Source organism: Sciurus vulgaris (assembly GCF_902686455.1).
Source record: "Sciurus vulgaris genome assembly, chromosome: 9".
NCBI lineage: Eukaryota > Metazoa > Chordata > Mammalia > Rodentia > Sciuridae > Sciurus > Sciurus vulgaris.
The window spans coordinates 76,959,928-76,972,397 of NC_136469.1; the positions used below are offsets into that span (position 1 = coordinate 76,959,928).

At 39.1% G+C, this 12,470-nt stretch overlaps 1 pseudogene across 1 annotated transcript; it reads left to right on the forward strand.

Moving 5' to 3' along the window:
* The first annotated feature begins 281 nt into the window (after positions 1 to 281).
* Positions 282 to 986, forward strand: LOC306669493 (small ribosomal subunit protein eS8-like; annotated as a pseudogene). The gene has a single exon. The product of its transcript is annotated as a small ribosomal subunit protein eS8-like (transcript).
* The last annotated feature ends 11,484 nt before the right edge of the window (positions 987 to 12,470 follow it).

Sequence of the window (12,470 nt, forward strand, 5' to 3'; positions counted from 1 at the left end):
AAAAAAGCTTGTTAAAACAGATTGCTGGGTCCCACTCTTCGAGCTTTTGATTCAGTACGAAGAGGGTGGAGCTAGTTACAGGCTGATTCTGAGGCTGATGCTGCTGATCTGAAGAAGACAACTTAAGAACCACCTATCTAGACAGATCCTACATTCAAATAGCTTGTGAACTATCTGAAAATTCCTACTAAAAGAAATACTACTGACCCCAAACATTGGGGAATATTAGTTCATTACATTAAAAATATTTAAAATATGTAGGATTGCTCTTTCCAGCCGGCGCCAAGCGATGGGCATCTCTCAGGACAACTGGCACAAGCGCTGCAAGACTGGGGGCAAGAGAAAGCCCTACCACCAGAAGCAGAAGTATGAGTTGGGATGCCCTGCCACCAACACTAAGATTGGCCCCCGCCCCATACACACTGTCCGAGTGCAAGGAGGCAACAAGTAGCACCCGGCTTTGAGGCTGGACGTAGGGGACTTCTCCTGGGGTTCTGAGTGTTTTACTCGTAAAACAAGGATCATTGATGTTGTCTACAATGCGTCCAATAATGAGCTGATCCGCACCAAGACCCTGGTGAAGAACTGCATCATGCTCATTGATAGCACACCGAACGGACAGTGGTTCGAATCCCACTATGCACTGCCCCTGGGCCGCAAGAAGGGAGCCAAGCTGACTCCTGAGGAGGAAGAAATTTTAAACAAAAAGCAATCAAAGAAAATTCAAAAGAAATACGATGAAAGGAAGAAGAATGCTAAGATCAGCACTCTCCTGGAGGAGCAGTTCCAGCAGGGCAAGCTGCTTGCCTGCATTGCATCAAGACCAGGACAGTGTGGCCGAGCAGATGGCTATGTGCTAGAAGGCAAGGAGTTGGAGTTCTATCTGAGGAAAATCAAAGCCCAGAAAGGCAAATGAGTCCTCCTCCCTTCTGTCTTAGCTCGTGTAATAAAAGTGTTTATTGTTCTAAAAAAAAAAAAAAAAAAAATTAGGATTATCTTATGATCCTCTGTATTAACTATTTTTTTTTTCAATTAACAGATCAGAATCGATCTCAATATTTTAGAGCACAGGAGTCCTGTTGGAGTTTTAGGAATCACATAGTAACAGTTTTTAATTTCAACTATTGGGGGTTGTACAGATTATATATCCTCTCTAGGCTTCATTTTTTTCCTTTTACAAAATGAAAAGCATCTATTTTGGAAACTGTTATAAAAAATATTCTAGATAATATATGCTGTGCATATAACAAAAGACTTCATTTAAGTTTAACGAACAATAAGCAGTAGCTATTGGCACTCTCATATTATTTAAGACATTTTGCCAATGATATAAAATCCCTCTGAGATCCCAATTTATCATAACAGGTTTACGCTCCATTCACCACCACACATGTCCAGCCCTCCCTGTTTTCTATTCTCAATACCCCTGATAACACTCACCTTCATCACTTAGGGTTTTACTATCACTCCTCCTTCAGTAGGATGATCTTCCACAACCTAAATTGCTATCTCCTCACAAAACCTTTGTTTCCAAAAACCTGATAATTTTTTTTGCCCTCAAACCCCTAAAGTACTTTGTCCCTCTCTATTTCGAATTCAAAATATTTTGTCTTGTATGTACTCATATGATCTGCTTTATTCTTTGTTGGGTTTAGCCCCTATAAATCCAGGACTTTTTTAAAATTAACACCTACTAACTACATATTTATGGTACTGAAATTGTATAGTGTGCTATTTTAATATATGGATATAATGTTTACTGATCAAACCAGCATACATACATGAACACTGACTTTTGTATTCTTTATACATTTGACAGCAGGACAAATCCACTTGTTTGTGTATCACCTGCAATATCTTATATATAGTAGAAACTTTATAAATACTTGAATTCAAATATAGTATCTGGGACAACTCCAGAGAGAGAACATGTGAAATGTAGCCTTTGAAGCACCTCTTTAAAAAACCCTGTACCCCTTGATGGGCAAAATCACAGGTTCTGGGGACAAGAATTCCCTATGTTTCTCCTTTGCTAGCAAAGCAATAAAACTTCTTTTTCCTTTTTCTCAAAAAAGAAAAAAGAAAGAAAGAAAAGTGGGCAGGGGTTGTGGCTCAGTGGTAGAGCACTTGCTGGCATGTATGAGGTGCTGAGTTCAATCCTCAGCATCACATAAATAAATAAATAAAGTATTGTGTCCATCTAAAACTAAGAAAATATTTTAAAAAATAAAATAAAATAAAAAGAAGCTTATCTGATAAACCAAGGAGTCTGAATTTAATCCTTGGGGAGGGGAGGAGAAAAACAGGTTTTGAAGTCTCTGTTGTGAACCATCCACCAAGTATAAGCACAGCACTGTGATTCCATCATTTTTAGTATGGTAACCTTGGAAGATGATAGCTCAGGCTGGGGACACATTGCTCTCATGAAAGATAATTAACAAATATTTATAATGATCTAAGAAAGAAATTTCCAACAATAGATCACTAGAATGGGCCAGAAGTGTTTTTAAAGTAGAAGTTCCTGAGCCCCAAGACCAAATGAGTCAAAATCAACAAGAATAGATGAGGAATCTGTGACTCTGTGTATGTGTGTGTGTGCGTGTGTGTGCGTGTGTGTGCATGCGCGTGCGTGCACATATGTGTTTGTGTGTGTGTGTGTGCATATGTGTTTCCAGCGTACTGAAAGTGAGACAGGTTTGAGAACCACTGATCTGAAGAGAGACCCAGTGGAAGTTAGAATCAAAATAGTAGCAGGGAGGATAAATAGAAGCTAGAAAAGACACAACTCTAAATTAGAATCATCAGGATCTTGTGGGAAGTAGAACGGGTGCAAGATCATTTTGTGTGCGTCCCAGAAGAGTTAGGAGAGCTGCCTTTTGGAACCCAAGATAAGAAAGTCTGGGCAATCAACATGACTATCCTAAATTATCACCTACACTCTAATGGCATACCCTTAAAATGTGCATTTATTTATGGGAAAAAACATTGCCCTGTCCTAACTAACACTACTTCACCCACTCTTCTGTCCTTTTCCTCCCTTCTCCACTGCTATCCAAATCAGTGTGCCTCATAAAGCCCAAATCTTGTCCCTGAAATATCACCATGACCATAAAAAAAAAAATTTCCCCAAGCCTGTAGATGATTTGAAAATTTACAAATCTGAATGACTCTACTGTCCCTGGTAAATTAGCTACTTACTATTCCTGACCTATTTTTCCTCTCATATTCTCATTTGATCATTCCAAGCAGACTTCTCTGTTTTTCTCCTTTGGCAAGCAGATGAAGAAGGTGGGATGGAAGTTATATTAAGAAAAAAGTAAGTGCCCTGCAGTGCATATTGAAAGCTTTTCTGCGATAAAAGGACGGAACTTAGCCCAGGAAAGTCACAGTGTCAAGCTTAAATGCTTTCTCTACCGGTATGCTTTAGGGGAAAAAGACACATAACCTGGAAAGCTGGTCAGGCAATTCTATTACTGACAAGAGTTTTATGAGACAATATCAGAGGGGAAGCACAGTGCGGCTGTCAAACCACAAACTGCATAAAAAGAAAAAAGTTGTGTTTGCAGAGAGGGGGACAATAAAGTTAGTGATGAAGAGGGCATTCCTTTAATTGCTTAACCTTTCCTTTCTACTGCATCTATAATTGGAGCAAAATGTCCCCTCCAGTCTCCTCAAGGCACGTGGAGCTTAACAGGAGGATGAGTCGATCTCCAAGGGAGAAGTCAGAACTAGTCAGTAACGGGTGACATCAAGTGTATAACCCTTCAAATGATGTATTTCAGCCTTCCAGCAAGTCCAAAATGGCAGGTGGCAAAGCTCTGACCCCAAAAGAAAACAATTTGCACTGTTTGTGCTAGTTGAAGAATTCATGGAAGAATGGTTACTTTTTCTTCATGCTTTGTGGGCACTAGTAGAGGTCACAGAGAATAGACATGTGGGAAAGGCAAGTTTGTGTTTGGGGGTCAGCACAGTGCACTGGAACCTTGGGGACCCAGAGGCTGTGAATTCTAATTCTGGTTCTGCTGCTAATTTCCTGTGGGACCTTGAAAAGATGCACTTAATATCTTATCACTTCAATTTCCTTCTCCAGAGAGGTGGACCTTAACCTTGTCAATGAATGATGATGAACTATGCATTTCATTCACACTCCCTGACCCACACATCACATGGGGTCAGTCCCAGAAGCAGTAAATTAAAAATTTTTGAAGTACAATTACACTAAAAAAATTTTAAATATTAATATGAGGAAAGATACATGTTTTACTTAAAGTTAACCTTAAAAGAGATGCATTTTTTCCCAAAATAATAATCAAGCACCAAATGAGATGAAATATGAAAGCCCTTTGACAAAGCATTAAGCACTGTTTAAATGCAAGTCTTCATCGTTATTGCTATTTTAAAAATTGTGTTTAGTGTGTGAGATCCTGAAGAGAAATGCTACTCCTATCCTCCAACTCCAACTGTCACTTCATACTTCTTCAATACATTCCTCCTGCTTGGCATTTACTAGACACCAAGAATACAAAAGTGAACTGTAACCAGACAAAAAACAACAAATATTGCATGATACCACTTATAGGAGGTACCTAGAGTAGGCAAATTCATAGTGACAATACAGAATAGAGGGTACCTGGGGCTGAGAGGAGGGAAAAGGAGGAGTGTTGGCTTAATGTCAAGAGTTTCTGTTTCAGGTGATTAAAAATATAGGTCATAAATGTGGTGGTGGTTACACAACATTGTAAATGTGCTTATTGCCACTAAATGATATACTTAAAATGGCTAAAATGTTAAATTTCATGTTATATATATTTTATCACAGTGTTCTTGAATTGAAAAAAGGAAAAAAGAAAAAAAGTGAACTCAACACATCCATCCTTCCTCCCACCAAAGAGATGATCCCTACCTCCAAATAAGAAGACTCTGCTGATAAGAGATTCCGTTGCTCTCTGCTCCCAGGACATGTCCTCAAGGTTTTTTATCATCTGCATGCTGACACTAAGAACCTACTTGATTTGGGGTTATTTCCAGAATATTGAGTATTATCAAATTTTCATTAGCTTGGATGTTCACTGAAGCCCTCTTCCCACAGCTGAGTAAATACTCTTCCAACAGGAAGTCTGACAGATGAATTGTCTTGGCTCCGAAATGTATTTTCACATCAGAACTCAGACAAGTGTGACAGTTTCTTGCTGTAAGCTCCTCTTTGAATGGTTTAGCATGACTCAAGGCTTTTCCACCTTCACTCACCTCCAGAATATTCTTTCCCAAAAATAATTTACCATTAATAGAGACCATCTCTTTACAGGAGAGCAGGCGGCGCCTTAGCCTAGAAATGGGAAGTGGCCTGACTTGGAAAATCAAGCAATACCCTCAAGGAAGCAGAATTCTCATTCCAGTTCTGTTCCTAATTTAATGATAAGATCAAAGCCTACCCTTCCCATACCTCCATATAAACATGGAGAGATTGCAACACCTCCTAAAAAGCTCATGTCAATTTAATGAATAGATTTCTCAGGGATACATTATTTAAAAAAAAAAAAAACCTAAGCAGAACAAAATTATTTTGGTACTTCAGGAATTAAATCACACTGGTTGGGATCCAAGACTAATGCAATTTATTTTACTAGCATATTCAACCTCATCTTGAATGACATTTGAGCTGGGTAATTCAGATAGCCATTGTGAGAACCCATTCTACACATCATAGAATGTTCAACAACATCCCTGGTCTCTACACAGGAGGTGCCAGTAATATCAGTCCCAAAAGGGACATTGCTTCATGTGTTCTGAGGGGCAAAAATGTCCCACCCCCACTAAGAACCACAACCCTAGGCCTTGTTTCTAGTTAACACTGAATAACTACTTCCATCAACACCACCATTCCTTTCCTTCTTAATTCCTAAACAACCCCAGTTGTCTCACCTCCTAACTTTCAGAAGGCCTTGTTTGCTCCGGCGTCTCTCCTCTCCACCTGTGTACCCCAAGTATGAGATATTCTGTAAAGTATCTGACAGAGACTTGATCCCTTAAAAGCTTGGTGGTTGCTGAAAACATCAAGCAAGGATGGTGGAAATAGAAGTTGAGATAGGCCTAAAAGATGAGGTTCAGATAAAATCAAAACTGACTAGAAACCTTCTCCAAAGCTCAAAATGAATCGTATTAAAATCCTTTCATAAAACTCAAAAATAGAAGAAAATACTGTGTAATCTTTTCAGAAACCATCACTGGCTTCACATTGTCATTTCCCAAATTCAGTAAGAATGAAAGGGCAGAGAACTATCGCCTGTATGTCAGATTCTATATTATAACTTTTGAACTTTTCTAGCACAAAAAAATAATTCTTTTCATAAACCATTCCTGACTCTGTGTGGCAAATTTGTCTAATTTCAGTCTGAATGGAAATATTTTCCACTCGCTTTCCCCCAGACCCCCAACACCAGCTTTGCAATCCTTGAGAGGCTACAATGTGATTTAAAATATTGGAAAACTTGAGATTTCAGGAAACTGATGTAAACTGTTTGATGTTTATCCCTCACTTGAAAATTTCCCAGACTTTTTAATGAGCTTTTGGGGGTGTTTCTTCCAATCAATTGCCAAGGTAAACATGGCTACTTTTGAGAGGGAAAAAGAAAGCTATTTCTATAATTCTGGGTGCTTTCCATCCCTGCCATTGGATTAGGCCTACAAAATGGGGGAAAACACCCATTTCAGGTAAGACAAATCTACTCTCAAATACCCTAAGCATGACCCAAGGAAGCACGATGATTTTTTTATGAATTAACAACTCCATAAGCTCTTTTAATTGAGTAAGTAGCTATTGTGTTTTACAAGGTAAATGCTGGGCAGACAAAAGTCTAAGGACCGAAATTTCAATTCTTTGGTCTCAACTACCTATCACAAGGCATTAGCCAACAGGAGTTGAAACCGTGTGCTTAAGCCCAGACATGTATTGTTAAATGTGACATGCTCAATTTATCATTCGTTATGAAGTGAAAACGGATGAATACACATTCAATTTAGTTCAGCTGCTTTCTTCATTTATCACACTCTTTCATCATCCATCATTTTCCCCCACCCTTTTGATTTGAACAAATAACACACTTTCATAAGTTTAATCTAATTAATCATAATTGTAAGGTAATGTTCCCTTAATGAACCATACATCTGATTTTATAAAGTTTGTTGCAATTTTAATAAAATGTGTTCCAGATAGAATCTACAAATGTTCCCTTTGAAGCTCAGCCACCTAATCATTCCTCTTCCTAATTTACGTTTCTCAGCCCAGCGTGGATGTGGACGCACACACACACACACACACACACACACACACACACACACACACAGGCACCCGCCTCTTTCTAGGGTTGATGAAGATGTGACAATACTGAGAGCCATGGAGCGTGTGGGTCTTCCGTGGAACAACTGTTTCAGTAAATTGCAAAGTGTTCATCATTTCATGAGGTAAGGTAGGAAGTTAGCAAAAATAATTGAAGGAGGCAGAAAAAAGTAAGATGACTGGGAAGGAATCCTGCTCTGCTATTATGGTGCATATGAAGTGAGGTCTTGAGGTAAACTGCAAAGATCAAGACAGAACTGTACCAAAGGAGCTGCTGGGTGAGGGTAGTAAATGACAGTACAAACCCAGAAACGTCTCTTTCTAATAAAACTCAAACAAGAAGCTCATGGGAGAGACGATAGACTAAATACTGTTAAGATGATATATCATTACCCATATCTGAGCAGCAGAGGGGGTAAGACGAGCCTCATGGCAGAAAAAACGTGAAAGCCATGTTCTTGGAATCCCTCATTTTAAAAATGAGGAGACTGAGGCCAGGAGAGATTTAGGGACCTGCCCAAGGTCCCAGTTAGGTGACATTAGAATCAGGAGCAGAAGCCACACCTACTGACATGATTCTAGTGGATTCCCAGCTGATGTGAAGTTCCCCATATCAGAACTCAGAGGCGCGTTCCCTGCTGAGGCCACTTGTTGTATGGGGGACAATGTGGCATATTTTAGGATGAAAACTAGAATCTCTTTAGGGCCTGGACCAGAATATTTTAATATAGAGAAGTAATCGTATGGTGTCGTGTGTCACAATGACACTATCAGAAAGGGGATAAACCATGGCATCTCACTGTCCTCCTGCAGGGTATGGGCACACCACTTCCTCAGTGAGCGCTGCCTCCCGCTGCAGCACTGTGATTTCCTGCCTATGAAAAGCTTTTTCCTTTTTTTGACTGACTGGCTGCTCTTTACAATCTCTCTCCTGGGTACCCGTCTGCTCCTCCTTTGCAATCTCATTAGTGACACTGGTACCATTTGCCTAGCTCTCTCCTTGCATTCCTGACATTCTCTGGCCAGGATTTTTCTTAGATGCCCTTTCTTCAAATGATGGCAAGAAGATGGCCAAACTGAATCATGAACTTAAATATAAAGAATAGGGCCTATTAGTCATTCCCTCGCTTGCTTTATGGTTAAAGGGCTAAAATCATCCAATAGTCCTGATATCCACTTTGGCAAAATGCTTCTCTAGCCCAACACTGATTACAATTTCATTCATTATCTACTTTAGAGTAGAATTCATTAGAGATCAATGCATAAGAAATGATCACCCATTCACCAACAAAAACACACGGACCAGGTTAATTCCTTTTTAAATGAAAAAACAAAAAACTGCTGATACCATTTCCCTCATACACTGGTAGCAGAAGTATAAATGGCATGGAGGCAACTTAGCCATACCCATCAGAGGCTTCCAAATTTTACAGACCAACAGTTCCAACAATTTGTTCAAAGTTAATATTACTGTTTGAGAACTTGGAAACAAATTATTGATGGTTATTTAAAATGACATTATAGAACAGTGCTAAAGAACTAAAGAAATATTCACAATATGTTAGGTTTAAAAGGCAGGTTAGAAAACAGTATTTCAGTATTATCTCATTATTTCAGTATTAGCTCACTTTAAATTTTTTATGAATATATTGCCTTCATAAATAGATTGGAAAAATAACACACAAAACACAAAAATCTTAGCCCTATCTTTATGTTTAAGATTTATGGAAATCATAATTCTTTGATTAACTGTATAAGTTGGAATTACCCATTTAATTTCCCTATGAAAACTAGGCTTGGCCTGTGTGATTTTTTGCTCTCTTTCTAGTGCTTTGCTCATACCTAAAGAATAGTAATAGCTCAACAGATACCCTCTGAATGAATGAAGGAAAGTGATTAATTTCTTTATGCTCATTTATGTTTTTTCAATTTCCTACAATAAGTGTATACTACTTCACAATGAGAAAAGAAGCAATAAGTATATTTTTACAGTTCTTAGTTCATTGAAAAGTCTTAACTTAGAAATACTTACCTAAGAAATAGTTACAACTAATGTTCTCAGGAAACTAGAAAACTAGTGAAAACACTCATCTGGGAAGTCAGTGGATATTAGATGAGAGACTTACATAATGCAAATCAGATATCAGTACTGATAAGCATGCTTGCAGGTACCTTTCTCTCAATCAATAGTTAATTGAACAGCTACTATGTACCAAGCATTCTAAAGTTCCTTGAAATGGAGGGAGGAGATGAATACAGTGAGAATAGAGTGAAAAAAAGAGGCTCCCTGCCTCCAAGGAAATCACAAATTTTATTGGAAAAACAACCCACAAGCATGTAATTCCATAGAAGACAGAATGAAATGCGATACAAGAGAGCTGTGGGTTAAATCATGTGAATGCAGAGAAAGGAGGAATTAAATGCAGTTGGGGTGGTGGCAGAGGTCAGAGGAGGCTTCAAAGAGAGGCTGACACCCTTAAAAGATCCATAGTTGAATTTTGATAGATGGAGAAGAGGGAGGTCTTTTCTACATTTAACCTTGAATTAGAATAAAACTAATTCCCAATAGCCTGGCATTTAATCACTGCAGAATCAAAAGGCCATGCAGACCCGCTAAACATTCAGGGACAGATTTTTTCCTAACCCAGAGGGCATGCAGCAGCAACAACAAATTACAAACTTTGCCCCAGAGTGGGATGCTTGTCCAGGCCTCCCCTGCCCAGCCTGCAGAGGAGCAGTGACAGGCTGTGGGCATGCAATTTACTTTTCTCCAAAGTGTTTACACCACCTGACTGGCATTTCTGTATGTGTTTATGGGCTTGTTGTCTGTCTTTCCCAACTAGAATGAAAGTTCCAAAAAGATAAGGATTTTTGTCTATTTGGTTCTCCTCTGTATTCCTAGCACCTGGAACAGTTCCTAGGATATGATAAGCATTCACTAAATACTTGTTAAATAAATGAATATGCTGCAGTAGAGAGCAGAACATGAAAAGCATTCTACCCTCTGGAGAAACATCACCATCCCTACCACACCCAGCTAAGACCACGAATCTAAGATTCATGGCCTCTGTAAACATGTGGATTTGGACCAGCAGATTCAAAACACTTCATAGGACAGAGCTTTCAAATGTTCCCATGCTCGTTCCCCCAAAAGGAACCTTGACTCAAATTTTTTAGAAAGTCCATTAAATTCCTTTCTTTGCTCATTCCTCCATGCTATCATTTAATAAACATTTACTGACCCTTGTCCTGTTTACAATATTGTTATATAATAAAAAACCTATCTTTGTTCTGGGTTCCTGGGAGGGAGTCCCTAAACCCTTGCAATTTCCCAAGGAGTATCTGTTAGTCACAGTGAGTCTTGGGACCACATCTGAGTTTATGTTAAGGATATAAGGGCTGTGGATATAGCTCAGTTGGTAGAGTGCTTGCCCTGGGTTCAATCCCTAGCACAAAAAAAAAAAAAAAAAAAAAAAAAAAAAATTCATTGAAGATGTGAAACTTCACATAGAACAAAGTCTATCTTCTTTTATGTGCCCCTAATTTTTATAAATTCATCCTTTCTGTAAATAGACTATATTTCATCTAAAGGGCCTATAGAAGAACTTCAGCCTCAGAATCAGTTAAGATTCCAAATCAGTATGATTTCAAATGGAAGAATGTTCTCAGGAGTAGCCATTTGGCTAATGATTATGCTCTGGGTTCTTCACCATAACCCAAAGAAGCTACTAGAAGGTAGATGTGAGGAGGCATAGTTTCCAAGAAATTATTAAGAGAAAATAAAGGAATCCCTTTTTTTCACTCTCCAAAAATAACTAGTTCCCACAAGAGAGGACACAGTGATAAAGTAAAAGGGCTGAGAGTTTTGTCTACCAAGACCGCAGGGCTGTGCAGTGAACAGGAACCAACCAGTCATGTGGAAAGGCTGGGAGCAGAGCCCAGTCCCACCCACACAGAGCGAATGAAGTATCAGGCATGTGTTGGCATCCACAGTCAACCAACTATGGATCAAGAATATTTGGGGGGAAGAAAAGTTGCACCTGAACTGGACATGTAGTGACTTCTTATCATTACTCCCTAAACAATATAATAGAACAGTTATTTACATAGAATTTAAATTGTTGGTATTATAAGAACCTAGAGATGATCTAATATATACAGGAAGATGTACATAGGTTATATATGAATATCTACCTCTTTACATTAGGGACTCAGGCTTCCACAGATTTTGGTATCCTGTGGTCCAAAAGCCAATGCCCTGTAGATGCCAAGGAATGACTGCATTCTATTTATAATAATTATCCTTATAAGAATTTTGTGATTTTTTTTCCATCACTATGTAACAAGTGGGAAACAAACAGGACCATCCCCAGCCTGAATCATTTCCTTCACATCACCATCTCAAGGCCAAGTATAGACTGACATTGAAGAAGGAGAGAGAAAGAAATAAAACCTAAACCCCACGGCTTCTCCTCCAACCTCAGGACATCCTTGGAGTCAAGAGCTACACACCCAAACCTGTCCCTTTCCACAGCGCTCCCTAAAATCACCATCTGTCCTAGTTGGAGGTACTAAGCTCCTAGAAGACTTTGCTGGGTCTGGATTTTCCTCTGAGGTATAAATAAATCTTCAATTTTCTTGTATGTATCCAAGAACTCATTGTCTACTTTTATCTTTGCTGCTTTTTCCTGCCAGAAATGAATAATGAAAGAACTGATAAGGGTCATGGTCATCAACAGGAGATTGCCACACAGCTAGCCAGCTGGAAAGTTCTGAGGTTCTAGCTACAAAACTAAAAATTATTCTGTCCCAGCTCAGACCTGATGTCAACAGTGGAAATAATAGTAGTTCAGTGGAATAAACAAAGGGGAATTGTTTCTCCTGCTTTAACCTCAAGAGTATTCCCAACACAGTGGCAGCAATTCTGGAAATTTCCCAATGTATTAGTGCCTATCTTTGTGACTTCCATTCAGAGAGATTGGGTTGGGGAAAATAGAAAGGTTGCAGGGACCTTCCCCAGGCCTCCCAGGTTTGCCCTTCCCTCAACCCTACTCACCCGGAGAAAAGGAGAACTTAATCCACCTCCATTCTCACACAGGGCTAAGTGGAGGATAGCAGCCAATCACTCATATCC